The sequence below is a fragment of the Mesoplodon densirostris genome, chromosome 4 (genome assembly GCF_025265405.1).
Source record: "Mesoplodon densirostris isolate mMesDen1 chromosome 4, mMesDen1 primary haplotype, whole genome shotgun sequence".
Lineage (NCBI taxonomy): Eukaryota > Metazoa > Chordata > Mammalia > Artiodactyla > Ziphiidae > Mesoplodon > Mesoplodon densirostris.
Genome location: NC_082664.1, coordinates 50887595 through 50903377, shown reverse-complemented (window position 1 = coordinate 50903377; position 15783 = coordinate 50887595).

Here is a 15783-nt window from a genome sequence, read left to right as displayed (position 1 = left end):
AATTTCCAGGTAGTGGTAGATACGGTCAAATATTACAGATGGTAGCAGGAGATTTGGGAGGCTGCAAAAGGCAGACCTTGGGGAGAAGGTAGGGCTTCACCTGGGTTCTGACAGGTGGGGAGGATTTGCAGAGACAATGGAGACAGAATATTTGAGAAGAGCATCAGGCAAAGGCAAGGATTAAAGGGGCACAGGATCTGCCTGTGTTGGAGGATCAATAGTAAAGTGAGTTGCCTGGGGTGAAACCAGATAAGGGTGGGTTATAGCAATAATGCCAAGCTATGTGTCACTGTGTTCAAAGTGCTTTACTTGAACTCATGCATCTTCAATAGCCCTGGGGTTAGCCTTGTTTTTAGAGGGGAGGAGGAAATGAGGCACAGAGAGGTTAAGAACTAGTCCCAGGTCACCCAGCTCCAGGATTTGACCCTTGGTGGTCTGGCTGCCAGCCTGCCCTTGGAAGCACCATGCTGCTGGGGCACAGATACCATTGAGTGTGTTGCAGCAGGGATGAAATCTGAAGGAAGCAGTGTCTAGGAGAGGGGAGCAGGGAGTGCAGGGCAGAAGGTTTTCAGGGAGGGCAGAGGGATCTGCTGGGCTGTCCCCTCCCTGCTCTCGGCAGAGCCTTCAGTTTGGTGTCCTCCCCTCTCTCTTGATGTGTCCGGGAAACTGGCTCTGCGTCACGTGTCATAGTCAATGGTTTATGGTTTCCATCCTGCCTTTTTCTGGATGTGATGACAGAAGTCGGCTTCTCCTTTTCATGTGCCCCAGGTCGAAATTCCTGTTCCTTTACCTCCGTGGCAGGGAAATGGGAAGGGCCTGGAGGAAGAGGATGCCCCAGTCCTGGCAGAGCCCATGTGTCTGCTTTGTGGGGATTTGGAGGCAGCCCATTAGGTATTAGCATAATTGCTTTTGTTTTTGATCCGATCGGAAATGAATTTCTTTAGCAGCCAAAATAGCTCCAATTGGCCAGTTTGTTCTCTTTCTAGTTTCCATGTGGAAAAGTAGATTTAACCCGAGTCTATTTTTCTTTGTCTGTAAAATGGTGGCAGTTAACACCCACCTGAACATGCACATGAGTGCACGGAAGGGCACATCGCAGAGGCTACCCCAAGGGTGCAGTTCACAGATATTAGTGGTAAGTTCTCTCTTCTCCTAACCCACCTCCCTCCCTTCCATTTAAATTCATTATGAAATGATAATAAGGGTGTTGGAGGGTAGTCTTTCTCCCTTCCTTCCATCCCCTCCTTCCTTGACACTTCTTATTGGTGAAAACTTTCAAACATAACTAAAAATAAGGAGATAGTGAAATGTACCTTCCTCATCATCTAAATTTAACAATGTTCAATGGCTTGCCACATATGCTTATCTAGTTCATCTTTGCTAAAGTATTTTAAAAACAATCTCAAATGGCATAAACTTCACTTCAAGTATATCTAAAAATATGCATTTCTAAAAAAAAGAATATTTTCTTGACACAATGCCATTAATACACCTAACAAAATGAACAATAATCCCATAATAGCAAGTCATATCCAGACTGTATTCAGATATCTCCAATTGTTTTTCTTTTTTTAGTTTTTTTAAAAAAATTGTTATCTATTTATTTATTTTTGGCTGCATTGGGTCTTCATTGCTGCACACAGGCTTTCTCTAGTTGCGGCGAGCAGGGGCTACTCTTCGTTGCGGTGCACGGGCTTCTCATTGCGGTGGCTTCTCTTGTTGCGGAGCACGGGCATTAGGCACGCAGACTTTAGTAGTTGCAGCACGTGGGCTCAGTAGTTGTGGCTTGAAGGCTCTAGAGCGCAGGCTCTGTAGTCGTGGCGCACGGGCTTAGTTGCTCCTCAGCATGTGGGATCTTCCTGGACCAGGGATTGAACCTGTGTCCCCTGCATTGGTAGGCGGATTCTTAACCACTGCGCCACCAGGGGAGTCCCTCTCCAATTGTCTTGTTGTAGTTGAATTGATTGAATCAAGGTCCCAACAGGGTGGGGCGTATAGGAAAGAGCAACCAGTGACACAGGGCCCTGTTTACAGTTCTGAGAGTTTAGGGATTTCTTTGCTTTTTGCAAAGCATGACTCAGCATTGCCAATAAAGTGCACCCTAATATTTGTGGTTTTGACTGTCTGGAAGCAACTGCAGATGTCCATGGCATTTAGCAATGTCTGTCCAGGCACAAAGGTAAATCCTAGACACTTGCAGGGCTGTGCCTGGAGGGAATGGTCCAGCAAGAGAGTGTGCCCAGCTGGGAGCTGGCACTGGAATTTTTCAGTGATGCTTTTTTGTTCTCTTTTCTGGTTCTTCCCTGATTTGGGATTTCACAGATTGGTACAATTGAAAAAAGACTGGAGTCATACATAGAATTATTGATTTTTTTTATTTTGCCAAGTAAAGACATTAAAAATGATCTCCTATCACCATTATTTCATAAAAGGAAGGGCATTTTAATACTAAAATGGCAGGACTGGTATTATCTCAGAATAAAGGGGTGTCTTCTGTGGGAAATGATAGCTGGCCACCTGATGTTGAGGTATATATACATTCCATGGTTCTGGTTTCCTCATTTTGCCATGAACTGGTAAGCATTTTGTCATAGTTTGGTATTTGGGAAACATTCTTCTACTCAAAATTGCTTGGGTAGTAAAAACTTGTAAAGTGATAAAAATGCCATTCTTGGGCTTCCCTGGTGGCGCAGTGGTTGAGAGTCTGCCTGCCGATGCAGGGGACACGGGTTCGTGCCCCGGGCCGGGAGGATCCCACGTGCCGCGGAGCGGCTGGACCCGTGAGCCACGGCCGCTGAGCCTGAACGTCCAGAGCCTGTGCTCCGCAACGGGAGAGGCCACAACAGTGAGAGGCCCGCGTACCGCAAAAAAGAAAAAGAACGTCATCCCGGCTCCTGCATGAAGAATGGATTGATGGGATTAGAGTAGAGATGGGGATTAAGAGGAACTGTTGCAATAACTCAGACAAGAGGTAACAGTGACCGAGACTGAGGTGGTAGCAGTAGTCGTGGCATAAGTAAATTGACTGGGAATATATTTGGAAGTAAATGCTTCAGGACTAGGTAATGGGGTGAGGGTGGGGGGATGGGTGTGTCGGGGAGAACCTCAGGTTCCGGTAGGAGCAATTTCTCCACTTTGTGCAGTGGGGAAGCCAGACTGAGGGAGCCAAGTAGGAGCTCTGAGCTGAATTACTGGTCTGAAGCGCAGCAGAACAGAGTAGCTGAGAGATACACACAGGCGGGTCATGCCCTGAGCACGGGTGTTAGGCTATGGGAGAGGTTCAGGCGTGTGTACAATGGATAAGGGGTGTGTGGTTCAGGACGAGGATGGGGATGTGGGTTTGGAAAGTGGGGACAAGATCAACAATAATGCCAGTGAGCTAAGAGGAAGAAGCCTAATGATTTAAGAAAATAATTCTTGGCAGCCCTTGATCCCACCCCAGACCTACAGAAGAGTATGGAAAAGTTCACACCTGACTCCAACGTGCTCCCCAAATCACAGTTCAAAAAAGTGGCATCTCTCCTGTGCTACCCCACATAGCAAGCTAAGTTTGTATTCAACATTTACTGAAGTTTCATCTCCCACTCAATGACTATTTTTCAAAAAAGAATGACTTTTTTTTTTTCTTTTTTTTTTGCGGTATGTGGGCCTCTCACTGTTGTGGCCTCTCCCGTTGCGGAGCACAGGCTCCGGACGCGCAGGCTCAGCGGCCATGGCTCACGGGCCCAGCCGCTCTGTGGCACGTGGGATCCTCCCGGACCGGGGCACGAACCCGTGTCCCCTGCATCGGCAGGCGGACTCTCAACCACTGTGCCACCAGGGAAACCCGGGATGACGTTCTTAAAATGGAAATTGTGTCGTGATGCACCCCCTGTTCAAAACTCTGAGGACATTTGGGAAAAAATGAGAACAGAAATCCCTAACAGGGGCTACAAGGCCCAGGTGGTTTACCCCTTACCCAACTCTAACCTCATCTCAAACGACTTTCCTCTTCATTTCCCAACCGTGTCCTGAACCACACACATTTTGATTGGTACATGCTGGACTTTGATTGCCTTGAACACTCAAGGCCTTTTCCTGCTTCAGGGTAGGGAACACATGGTGTTTCTTCTACTTGGAAAGTCCCCCACAGCTTCCGCACTCCCTGCTGTTCCCGCTCTGCAACTGTGCCTCCTGAGGACAGACCCTTGACTCTTCCTCTCAGTAATGAAGAGCCACCATCTAGCATAGTCCCAGGCAAGGAGTGCTTGGTAAATCTCTGCTGACTGAGTGAATGACTAGTCCAAGTAATATCAAAATTCTTCCCTCCCTATAAAAGTACAGAAAGGAGATGCTGAAAATATTTTAAAAAGAAAAAGAAGGCCGTATTTTTGCTATATCAGCCAAATTGGTATTTGGCCTTGAGGATTCAAGCCAGTATTTATTTTTATAGTTATAATAATAGACCTTTCTGTAAAATAAAGTAAACCACATTTTAAGTGAGTGCTAAGATCAGCTCCATTTCATTGGCATTCCCCAAATTGCCAAGGTTCCTGTAAAACTCCTATAAATGATGACCCTCTGTCTTTAATAGGGTGCTAAATCTGTCCATTTCTGAGGGACAGAGACCTATAATATATCCATTTAAAAAAACAAAGTGCCTTACTAGTGCTGCTTATTAAAAAGGCTAAAATCAAATATAGTTAAAATGGCCCATAACTTAGGTTCACACTTTTATTGCAGTTTTAAAAGAGAATACAAAACAGAAATAGAGTCATGGATGTAGAAAACAAACTTATAGTTACGAGGGGATAAGGAGGGGAAGGGATAAATTGGGAGGTTGGGATTGACATATGCACACTACTATATATAAAGTAGATAACTAATAAGAACCTGCTGTATAGCACAGGGGACTCTACTCAATACTCTGTAATGGTCTATATGGGAAAAGAATCTAAAAAAAAAGAGTGATATATGTATATGTATAACTGATTCACTTTGTTATTCACCTGAAAATAACACAACATTGTAAATCAACTATATTCCAATAAAAAATAAAAAAAGAGTGGACAACATATTTGTAGAACCATTTTCTAGAATATTTTTCAGTAAATTATATAATTTTTTTTGTTTATCAGAAATGAGATGTCTTCTGAGAACTGTCATTCCACGTTGCACTTGCCCTTTTCTAATTCCGTTTTAATGCTTTGTCTGAGTGATTCACCTTTAGCACCATATCTTGTTTGCTGATTATTTCTACTTTCCAATTCAGATTTTTACTCTATGCTACTTTAGTCCCTACTTTTATTTTGTGGGTATGATTTATCTCTTCAACTATACTATGAGCTTATTGTGCCGCAAATCTCAGGGGCTTTATTTCCTACTCCACCTGTACGTCAAGTGTGGGCCAGCAGGGGGCTTCGGATCATGTGGGTGATGTATCTCTCAGGGACCCAGGCTCATGAAAGGCTTCATCATGACACCTGCTTCCCAGATGAAAACGGCAGTGGGCAGAAAACAGGACGAACCACACTGCTGGCTTTTAAAGCTTCTACCAGGATACAGGGCATACCATTCCATAAGCGTGTCAATGGCTAAAGCAAGTCATATGACCATGCCTAACTTCAAAAGGGGTAGGCAAGTGAAACCCTGCTGTGTACCTTGGAAGAGGAGAGTCAGGGACACCAGGGGAATTGCACTAATAAGTCACACTCGCTGCCTGCAGGGCCCTGCTCAGTTCCAGGCTCATGGTGGGAATTCCGTCATACATGCTTGACTGAAATTTGGAAACACCTGAAGGAATATATGTGGGTACAGGTAAAGGAGAAGACAGTTGCTGGTTGAAAATGAAGAAGGTATTGCTTCAGTGTATTTGCTCTCTCCTAGTTTCAACTTCCCTTCTAAAACCTGGAAATAGGAAAAGCCCTGGAGAATATCTCAAAATGAAGGATCCAAGTGAATACCTGTCTTTATGCAGCCAATAGCCATGCACTGGCGAATGATCTGGTCTTCCTCCTGACCTCGTACATATTTCTGCCAATGATTTGAAGGACTGCAGATGCTGACGCACAGAAAACACTTGCTGACAAGATGAACCTGGGAGGGGAGTGAGTGATTTGGGTGAAAGAATTATGATCCAAAGCTGAAATCATGGGCTGCAATAATGGGTTCATTCTAAGGGATCCTTGGGTGATGTTTGGGTCTAAAGACCAATTACATAACTACAGGATGGCAGAGCTTTGAGCAACAGTATGTGTGAAAAATCTCCAAGGCGTTTTGTTGACGTGAATCATACTGTTTTTCAAGAGTGGGATGTGGTGACCAAATGAGCCAAGGGAATGTCAGTTTGTCGGCATGGAATCCCAATGCCCAGGACAGGGGAGGGGCTCAGGGACTCTGCTCAGGCAGGGTGTGGAGGCTTGAGCTCAGTTTGGAATGTCACCATCTGAGGGACCTGGACAGATGAGCTTGCCCTGAGGAGAGTAATGGGGTCACCAATGGAACAGGAACACTCAAGGAGTAGATGGAGGAACTGGGTCAATTTAACCTAGAGAATAGAAAGACTGGACTGGGGAAGTATGGGATGGGAAGAGGCAGTCTTTGAATACTCAGAGGACTATCAGATAGAAGAGGGAACAAACTTTGTTTTGCTGCAGAAGGCAGAGTAAGGTTAGGTTATAGGGACACTGATTTGACTCATGATTGGGAATAGAACCCTGTGAAAGTTAAGTCTCTTGTAGGTTCCGTCCTCGAGGGGATCTTTGGATCCAAGGGGGTGAGTGAACAACTATCCCACTTTGCCTAAGACTGAGGTTTTCAGTGTTAAAATCAGAAAAATCCCAGGCAACCTGGTTAAAGGGGTCACCTTACCAAAGAGGATCACCCTTAATGTCATCTCAGGTCTCTTTCCACTTAGAGATTTTGTGATTTCTGAGATAGATACTATGTTGATTTTCCCAGAAGAATTTCAGGCAAAGCAATGATTCTTTTTTTTTCCTTTTTTTTACAACTTTATTGGAGTATAATTGCTTCACAATGGTGTATTAGTTTCTGCTTTATAACAAAGTGAATCAGTTATACATATACATCTGCTCCCATATCCCTTCCCTCTTGCATCTCCCTTCCTCCCACCCTCCCTATCCCACCCCTCCAGGAGGTCACAAAGCACCGATCTGATCTCCCTGTGCTATGCGGCTGCTTCCCACTATCTATCTACCTTACGTTTGGTAGTGTATATATGTCCATGCCTGTCTCTTGCTTTGTCACAGCTTACACTTCTCCCTCCCCATATCCTCAAGTCCATTCTCAAGTAGGTGTGTCTTTATTCCTGTTTTACCCCTAGGTTCTTCATGACATTTTCCCCCCTTAAATTCCATATATATGTGTTAGCATATGGTATTTGTCTTTCTCTTTCTGACTTACTTCACTCTGTATGACAGACTCTAGGTCTATCCACCTCATTACAAATAGCTCAATTTCGTTTCTTTTTATGGCTGAGTAATATTCCATTGTATATATGTGCCACATCTTCTTTATCCATTCATCCGATGATGGACACTTAGGTTGTTTCCATCTCCAGGCTACTGTAAATAGAGCTTCAATGAACAATTTGGTACATGACTCTTGTTGAATTATGGTTTTCTCAGGGTAAGGGATTGCTGGGTCATATGGTAGTTCTATTTGTAGTTTTTTAAGGAACCTCCATACTGTTCTCCATAGTGGCTGTACCAATTCACATTCTCACCAAGAGTGCAAGAGTGTTCCCTTTTCTCCATACCCTCTCCAGCATTTATTGTTTCTAGATTTTTTGATGAGGGCCATTCTTACTGGTGTGAGATAATATCTCATTGTAGTTTTGATTTGCATTTCTCTAATGATTAATGATGTTGAGCATTCTTTCATGTGTTTGTTGGCAGTCTGTATATCTTCTTTGGAAAAATGTCTGTTTAGATCTTCTGCCCATTTTTGGATTGGGTTGTTTGTTTTTTTGTTAGTGAGCTGCATGAGCTGCTTGTAAATTTTGGAGATTAATCCTTTGTCAGTTGCTTCATTTGCAAATATTTTCTCCCATTCTGAGGGTTGTCTTTTGGTCTTGTTTATGGTTTCCTTTGCTGTGCAAAAGCTTTGAAGTTTCATTAGGTCCCATGTGTTTATTTTTGTTTTTATTTCCATTTCTCTAGGAGGTGGGTCAAAAACGATCTTGCTGTGATTTATGTCATAGAGTGTTCTGCCTATGTTTTCCTCTAAGAGTTTGATAGTTTCTGGCCTTACATTTAGGTCTTTAATCCATTTTGAGCTTATTTTTGTTTATGGTGTTAGGGAGTGATCTAATCTCATACTTTTACATGTCCTTGTCCAGTTTTCCCAGCACCACTTATCAAAGAGGCTGTCCTTTCTCCACTTTACATTCCTGCCTCCTTTATCAAAGATAAGGTGACCATATGTGCTTGGGTTTATCTCTGGGATTTCTATCCTGTTCCATTGATCTAATCTTCCTGTTTCTGTGCCAGTACCATACTCTCTTGATTACTGAAGCTTTGTAGTATAGTCTGAAGTCCAGGAGCCTGATTCCTCCAGCTCTGTTTTTCGTTCTCAAGATTGCTTTGTCTATTCGGGGTCTTTTGTGTTTCCATACAAATTGTGAAATTTTTTGTTCTAGTTCTGTGAAAAATGCCAGTGGTAGTTTGATAGGGATTGCATTGAATCTGTAGATTGCTTTGGGTAGTAGAGTCATTTTCACAATGTTGATTCTTCCAATCCAAGAACATGGTATATCTCTCCATCTATTTGTATCATCTTTAATTTCTTTCATCAGTGTCTTATAATTTTCTGCATACAGGTCTTTTGTCTCCTTAGGTAGGTTTATTCCTAGATATTTTATGCTTTTTGTTGCAATGGTAAATGGAAATGTTTTCTTGATTTCACTTTCAGATTTTTCATCATTAGTGTATAGGAATACCAGAGATTTCTGTGCATTAATTTTGTATCCTGCTATTTTACCAAATTCATTGATTAGCTCTAGTAGTTTTCTGGTAGCATCTTTAGGATTCTCTATGTAGAGTATCATGTCATCTGCAAACAGTGACAGCTTTACTTCTTCTTTTCCAATTTGGATTCCTTTTATTTCCTTTTCTTCTCTGTTTGCTGTGGCTAACACTTCCAAAACTAGGTTGAATAAGAGTGGTGAGAGTGGGCAACCTTGTCTTGTTCCTGATCTTAGTGGAAATGCTTTCAGTTTTTCACCATTGAGGACGATGTTGGCTGTGGGTTTGTCATATATGGCCTTTATTATGTTGAGGAAAGTTCCCTATATGCCTTTCTGCAGGGTTTTTATCATAAATGGGTGTTGAATTTTGTCGAAAGCTTTCTCTGCATCTATTGAGATGATCATATGGTTTTTCTCCTTCAATTTGTTAATATGGTGTATCACGTTGATTGATTTGCGTATATTGAAGAATCCTTGCATTCCTGGAATAAACCCCACTTGATCATGGTTTATGATCCTTTTAATGTGCTGTTGGATTCTGTTTGCTCGTATTTTGTTGAGGATATTTGCATCTATGTTCATCAGTGATATTGGCCTGTAGTTTTCTTTCTTTGTGACATGTTTGTCTGGTTTTGGTATCAGGGTGATGGTGGCCTTGTAGAATGAGTTTGGGAGTGTTCCTCCCTCTGCTATATTTTGGAAGAGTTTGAGTATAGGTGTTAGCTCTTCTTTAAATGTTTGATAGAATTCACCTGTGAATCCATCTGGTCCTGGGCTTTTGATTGTTGGAAGATTTTTTTTTTTTTTTTTTTTTTTTTTTTTGTGGTACGCGGGCCTCTCACTGCTGTGGCCTCCCCCGTTGCGGAGCACAGGCTCCGGACGCGCAAGCTCCGGACGCGCAGACTCAGCGGCCATGGCTCACGGGCCCAGCCGCTCCGCGACATATGGGATCCTCCCAGACCGGGGCACGAACCCGTATCCCCTGCATCGGCAGGCGGACTCTCAACCACTTGCGCCACCAGGGAGGCCCTGTTGGAAGATTTTTAATCACAGTTTCAATTTCAGTGCTTGTGATTTGTCTGTTCATATTTTCTATTTCTTCCTGATTTAGTCTTGGCAGGTTGTGCATTTCTAAGAATTTGTCCATTTCTTCCAGGTTGTCCATTTTATTGGCATAGAGTTGCTTGTAGTAATCTCTCATGATCTTTTGTATTTCTGCAGTGTCAGTTGTTACTTCTCCTTTTTCATTTCTAATTCTATTGATTTGAGTCTTCTCCCTTTTTTTCTTGATGAGTCTGGCTAATGGTTTATCAATTTTGTTTATCTTCTCAAAGAACCAGCTTTTAGTTTTATTGATCTTTGCTATCGTTTCCTTCATTTCTTTTTCATTTATTTCTGATCTGATTTTTATGATTTCTTTCCTTCTGCTAACTGGTTTTTTTGTTCTTCTTTCTCTAATTGCTTTAGGTGCAAGGTCAAGTTGTTTATTCGAGATGTTTTCTGTTTCTTAAGGTGGGATTGTATTGCTATAAACTTCCCTCTTAGAACTGCTTTTGCTGCATCCCATAGATTTTGGGTTGTCGTGTCTCCATTGTCATTTGTTTTTAGGTATTTTTTGATTTCCTCTTTGATTTCTTCAGTGATCACTTCGTTATTAAGTAGTGTATTGTTTAGCCTCCATGTGTTTGTATATTTTACAGATCTTTTCCTGTAATTGATATCTAGTCCCATAGTGTTGTGGTCGGAAAAGATACTTGATACAATTTCAATTTTCTTAAATTTCCCGAGGCTTGATTTGTGACCCACGATATGATCTATCCTGGAGAAGGTTCCATGAGCACTTGAGAAAAATATGTATTCTCTTGTTTTTGGATGGGATGTCCTATAAATATCAATTAAGTCCATCCAGTTTAATGTGTCATTTAAAGCTTGTGTTTCCTTATTTATTTTCATTTTGGATGATCTGTCCATTGGTGAAAGTGGGGGGTTAAAGTCCTCTACTATGAATGTGTTACTGTTGATTTCCCCTTTTATGGCTGTTAGTATTTGCCTTATGTATTGAGGTGCTCCTATGTTGGGTGCATAAATATTTATAATTGTTATATCTTCTTCTTGGATCGATCCCTTGATCATTATGTAGTGTCCTTCTTTGTCTCTTCTAATAGTCTTTATTTTAAAGTCTTTTTTGTCTGATATGAGAATTGCTACTCCAGCTTTCTTTTGGTTTCCCTTTGCATGGAATATCTTTTTCCATCCCCTTACTTTCAATCTGTATGTGTCTCTAGGTCTGAAGTGGGTCTCTTGTAGACAGCATATATATGGGTCTTGTTTTTGTATCCATTCAGCCAGTCTGTATTTTTGGTGGGAGCATTTAATCCATTTACATTTAAGGTAATTATCGATATGTATGTTCCTATTCCCATTTTCTTAATTGTTTTGGGTTTGTTATTGTAGGTCTTTTCCTTTTGTTGTGTTTCTTGCCTAGAGAAGTTCCTTTAGCATTTGTTGTAAAGCTGGTTTGGTGGTGCTGTACTCTCTCAGCTTTTGCTTGTCTGTAAACATTTTAATTTCGCCATCAAATCTTAGTGAGATCCTTGCTGGGTAGAGTAATCTTGGTTGCAGGTTTTTCTCCTTCATCACTTTAAATATGTCCAGCCAGTCCCTTCTGGCTTGCAGAGTTTCTGCTGAAAGATCAGCTGTTAACCTTATGGGGATTCCCTTGTGTGTTATTTGTTGTTTTTCCCTTGCTGCTTTTAATATGTTTTCTTTTTTTTTTCTATTATTTTTATTAGTTTCTGCTTTATAACAAAGTGAATCAGTCATACATATACATCTGTTCCCACATCCCTTCCCTCATGCATCTCCCTCCCTCCCACCGTCCCCATCCCACCCCTCCAGGCGATCACAAAGCACCGAGCTGATATCCCTGTGCTCTGCGGCTGCTTCCCACTATCTATCTACCTTACGTTTGGTAGTGTATATATGTCCATGCCTCTCTTTCGCTTTGTCACAGCTTACCCTTCCCCCTCCCCATATCCTCAAGTCCATTCTCAAGTAGGTCTGTGTCTTTATTCCCGTTTTACCCCTAGGTTCTTCATGACATTTTTTTTCTTATATTCCATATATATGTGTTAGCATACGGTATTTGTCTTTCTCTTTCTGACTTACTTCACTCTGTATGACAGACTCTAGGTCTATCCACCTCATTACAAATAGCTCAGTTTCGTTTCTTTTTATGGCTGAGTAATATTCCATTGTATATATGTGCCACATCTTCTTTATCCATTCATCCGATGATGGACACTTAGGTTGTTTCCAGCTCCGGGCTATTGTGAATAGAGCTGCAATGAACATTTTGGTACATGTCTCTTTTTGAATTATGGTTTTCTCAGGGTATATGCCTAGTAGTGGGATTGCTGGGTCATATGGTAGTTCTATTTTTAGTTTTTTAAGGAACCTCCATACTGTTCTCCATAGTGGCTGTACCAATTCACATTCCCACCAGCAGTGCAAGAGTGTTCCCTTTTCTCCACACCCTCTCCAGCATTTATTGTTTCTAGATTTCTTGATGATGGCCATTCTGACTGGTGTGAGATGATATCTCATTGTAGTTTTGATTTGCATTTCTCTAATGATTAATGATGTTGAGCATTCTTTCATGTGTTTGTTGGCAGTCTGTATATCTTCTTTGGAGAAATGCCTATTTAAGTCTTCTGCCCATTTTTGGATTGGGTTGTTTGTTTTTTTGCTATTGAGCTGCATGAGCTGTTTATAAATTTTGGAGATTAATCCTTTGTCAGTTGCTTCATTTGCAAATATTTTCTCCCATTCTGAGGGTTGTCTTTTGGTCTTGTTTATGGTTTCCTTTGCTGTGCAAAAGCTTTGAAGTTTCATTAGGTCCCATTTGTTTATCTTTGTTTTTATTTCCATTTCTCTAGGAGGTGGGTCCAAAAGGATCTTGCTGTGATTTATGTCATAGAGTGTTCTACCTATGTTTTCCTCTAAGAGTTTGATAGTTTCTGGCCTTACATTTAAGTCTTTAATCCATTTTGAGCTTATTTTTGTGTATGGTGTTAGGGAATGATCTAATCTCAAACTTTTACATGTCCCTGTCCAGTTTTCCCAGCACCACTTATTGAAGAGACTGTCCTTTCTCCACTGTACATTCCTGCCTCCTTTATCAAAGATAAGTTGGCCATATGTGCGTGGGTTTATCTCTGGGCTTTCTATCCTGATCCACTGATCTATCTTTCTGTTTTTATGCCAGTACCACACTGTCTTAATTACTGTAGCTTTGTAGTATAGTCTGAAGTCAGGGAGCCTGATTCCTCCAGCTCCGTTTTTCGTTCTCAAGATTGCTTTGGCTATTCGGGGTCTTTTGTTGTTCCAAACAAATTTTGAAATTTTTTGTTCTAGTTCTGTGAAAAATGCCAGTGGTAGTTTGATAGGGATTGCATTGAATCTGTAGATTGCTTTGGGTAGTAGAGTCATTTTTACAATATTGATTCTTCCAATCCAGAAGCATGGTATATCTCTCCATCTATTTGTATCATATTTAATTTCTTTCATCAGTGTCTTATAATTTTCTGCATACAGGTCTTTTGTCTCCTTAGGTAGGTTTATTCCTAGATATTTTATTCTTTTTGTTGCAATGGTAAATGGGAGTGTTTTCTTGATTTCATTTTTAGATTTTTCATCATTCGTGTACAGGAATGCCAGAGATTTCTGTACATTAATTTTGTAACCTGCTACTTTACCAAATTCATTGATTACCTCTAGTAGTTTTTTGGTAGCATCTTTAGGATTCTCTATGTATAGTATCATGTCATCTGCAAACAGTGACAGCTTTACTTCTTCTTTTCCAATTTGGATTCCTTTTATTTCCTTTTCTTCTCTGATTGCTGTGGCTAAAACTTCCAAAACTAGGTTGAATAAGAGTGGTGAGAGTGGGCAGCCTTGTCTTGTTCCTGATCTTAGTGGAAATGGTTTCAGTTTTTCACCATTGAGGACAATGTTGGCTGTGGGTTTGTCATATATGGCCTTTATTATATTGAGGAAAGATCCCTCTATGCCTACTTTCTGCAGGGTTTTTATCATAAATGGGTGTTGAATTTTGTTGAAAGCTTTCTCTGCATCTATTGAGATGATAGTATGGTTTTTCTCCGTCAATTTATTAATATCGTGTATCACGTTGATTGATTTGCGTATATTGAAGAATCCTTGCATTCCTGGAATAAACCCCACTTGATCATGGTGTATGATCCTTTTAATGTGCTGTTGGATTCTGTTTGCTAGTATTTTGTTGAGGATTTTTGCATCTATGTTCATCAGTGATATTGGCCTGTAGTTTTCTTTCTTTGTGACATCCTTGCCTGGTTTTGGTATCAAGGTGATGGTGGCCTCGTAGAATGAGTTTGGGAGTGTTCCTTCCTCTGAAATTGTTTGGAAGAGTTTCAGAAGGATAGGTGTTAGCTCTTCTCTAAATGCTTGATAGAATTCGCCTGTGAAGCCATCTGGTCCTGGGCTTTTGTTTGATGGAAGATTTTTAATCACAGTTTCAATTTCAGTGCTTGTGATTGGTCTATTCATATTTTCTATTTCTTCCTGAGTCAGTCTTGGCAGGTTGTGCATTTCTAAGAATTTGTCCATTTCTTCCAGGTTGTCCATTTTATTGGCATAGAGTTGCTTGTAGTAATCTCTCATGATCTTTTGTATTTCTGCAGTGTCAGTTGTTACTTCTCCTTTTTCATTTCTAATTCTATTGATTTGAGTCTTCTCCCTTCTTTTCTTGATGAGTCTGGCTAATGGTTTGTCAATTTTGTTTATCTTCTCAAAGAACCAGCTTTTAGTTTGGTTGATCTTTGCTATTGTTTCCTTTATTTCTTTTTCATTTATTTCTGATCTGATCTTTATGATTTCTTTCCTTCTGCTAGCTTTGGGGTTTTTTTGTTCTTCTTTCTCTAATTGCTTTAGGTGCAGGGTCAGGTTGTTTACTCGAAATGTTTCCTGTTTCTTAAGGTGGGATTGTATTGCTATAAACTTCCCCCTTAGAACTGCTTTTGCTGCGTCCCATAGGTTTTGGGTCGTCGTGTCTCCATTGTCATTTGTTTCTAGGTATTTTTTAATTTCCTCTTTGATTTCTTCAGTGATCACTTCGTTATTGAGTAGTGTATTGTTTAGCCTCCATGTGTTTGTATTTTTTACAGCTCTTTTCCTGTAATTGATGTCTAGTCTCATAGCATTGTGGTCGGAAAAGATACTTGATACAATTTCAATTTTCTTAAATTTACCAAGGCTTGATTTGTGACCCAAGATATGATCTATCCTGGAGAATGTTCCATGAGCACTTGAGAAAAATGTGTATTCTGTTGTTTTTGGATGGAATGTCCTATAAATATCAACTAAGTCCATCTTGTTTAATGTATCATTTAAAGCTTGTGTTTCCTTATTTATTTTCATTTTGGACGATCTGTCCATTGGTGAAAGTGGGGTGTTAAAGTCCCCTACTATGATTGTGTTACTGTCGATTTCCCCTTTTATGGCTGTTAGTATTTGCCTTATGTATTGAGGTGCTCCTATGTTGGGTGCATAAATATTTACAATTGTTATATCTTCTTCTTGGATCGATCCCTTTATCATTATGTAGTGTCCTTCTTTGTCTCTTCTAATAGTCTTTATTTTAAAGTCTATTTTGTCTGATATAAGAATTGCTACTCCAGCTTTCTTTTGATTTCCATTTGCAAGGAATATCTTTTTCCTTCCCCTTACTTTCAATCTGTATGTGTCTCTAGGTCTGAAGTGGGTCTCTTGTAGACAGC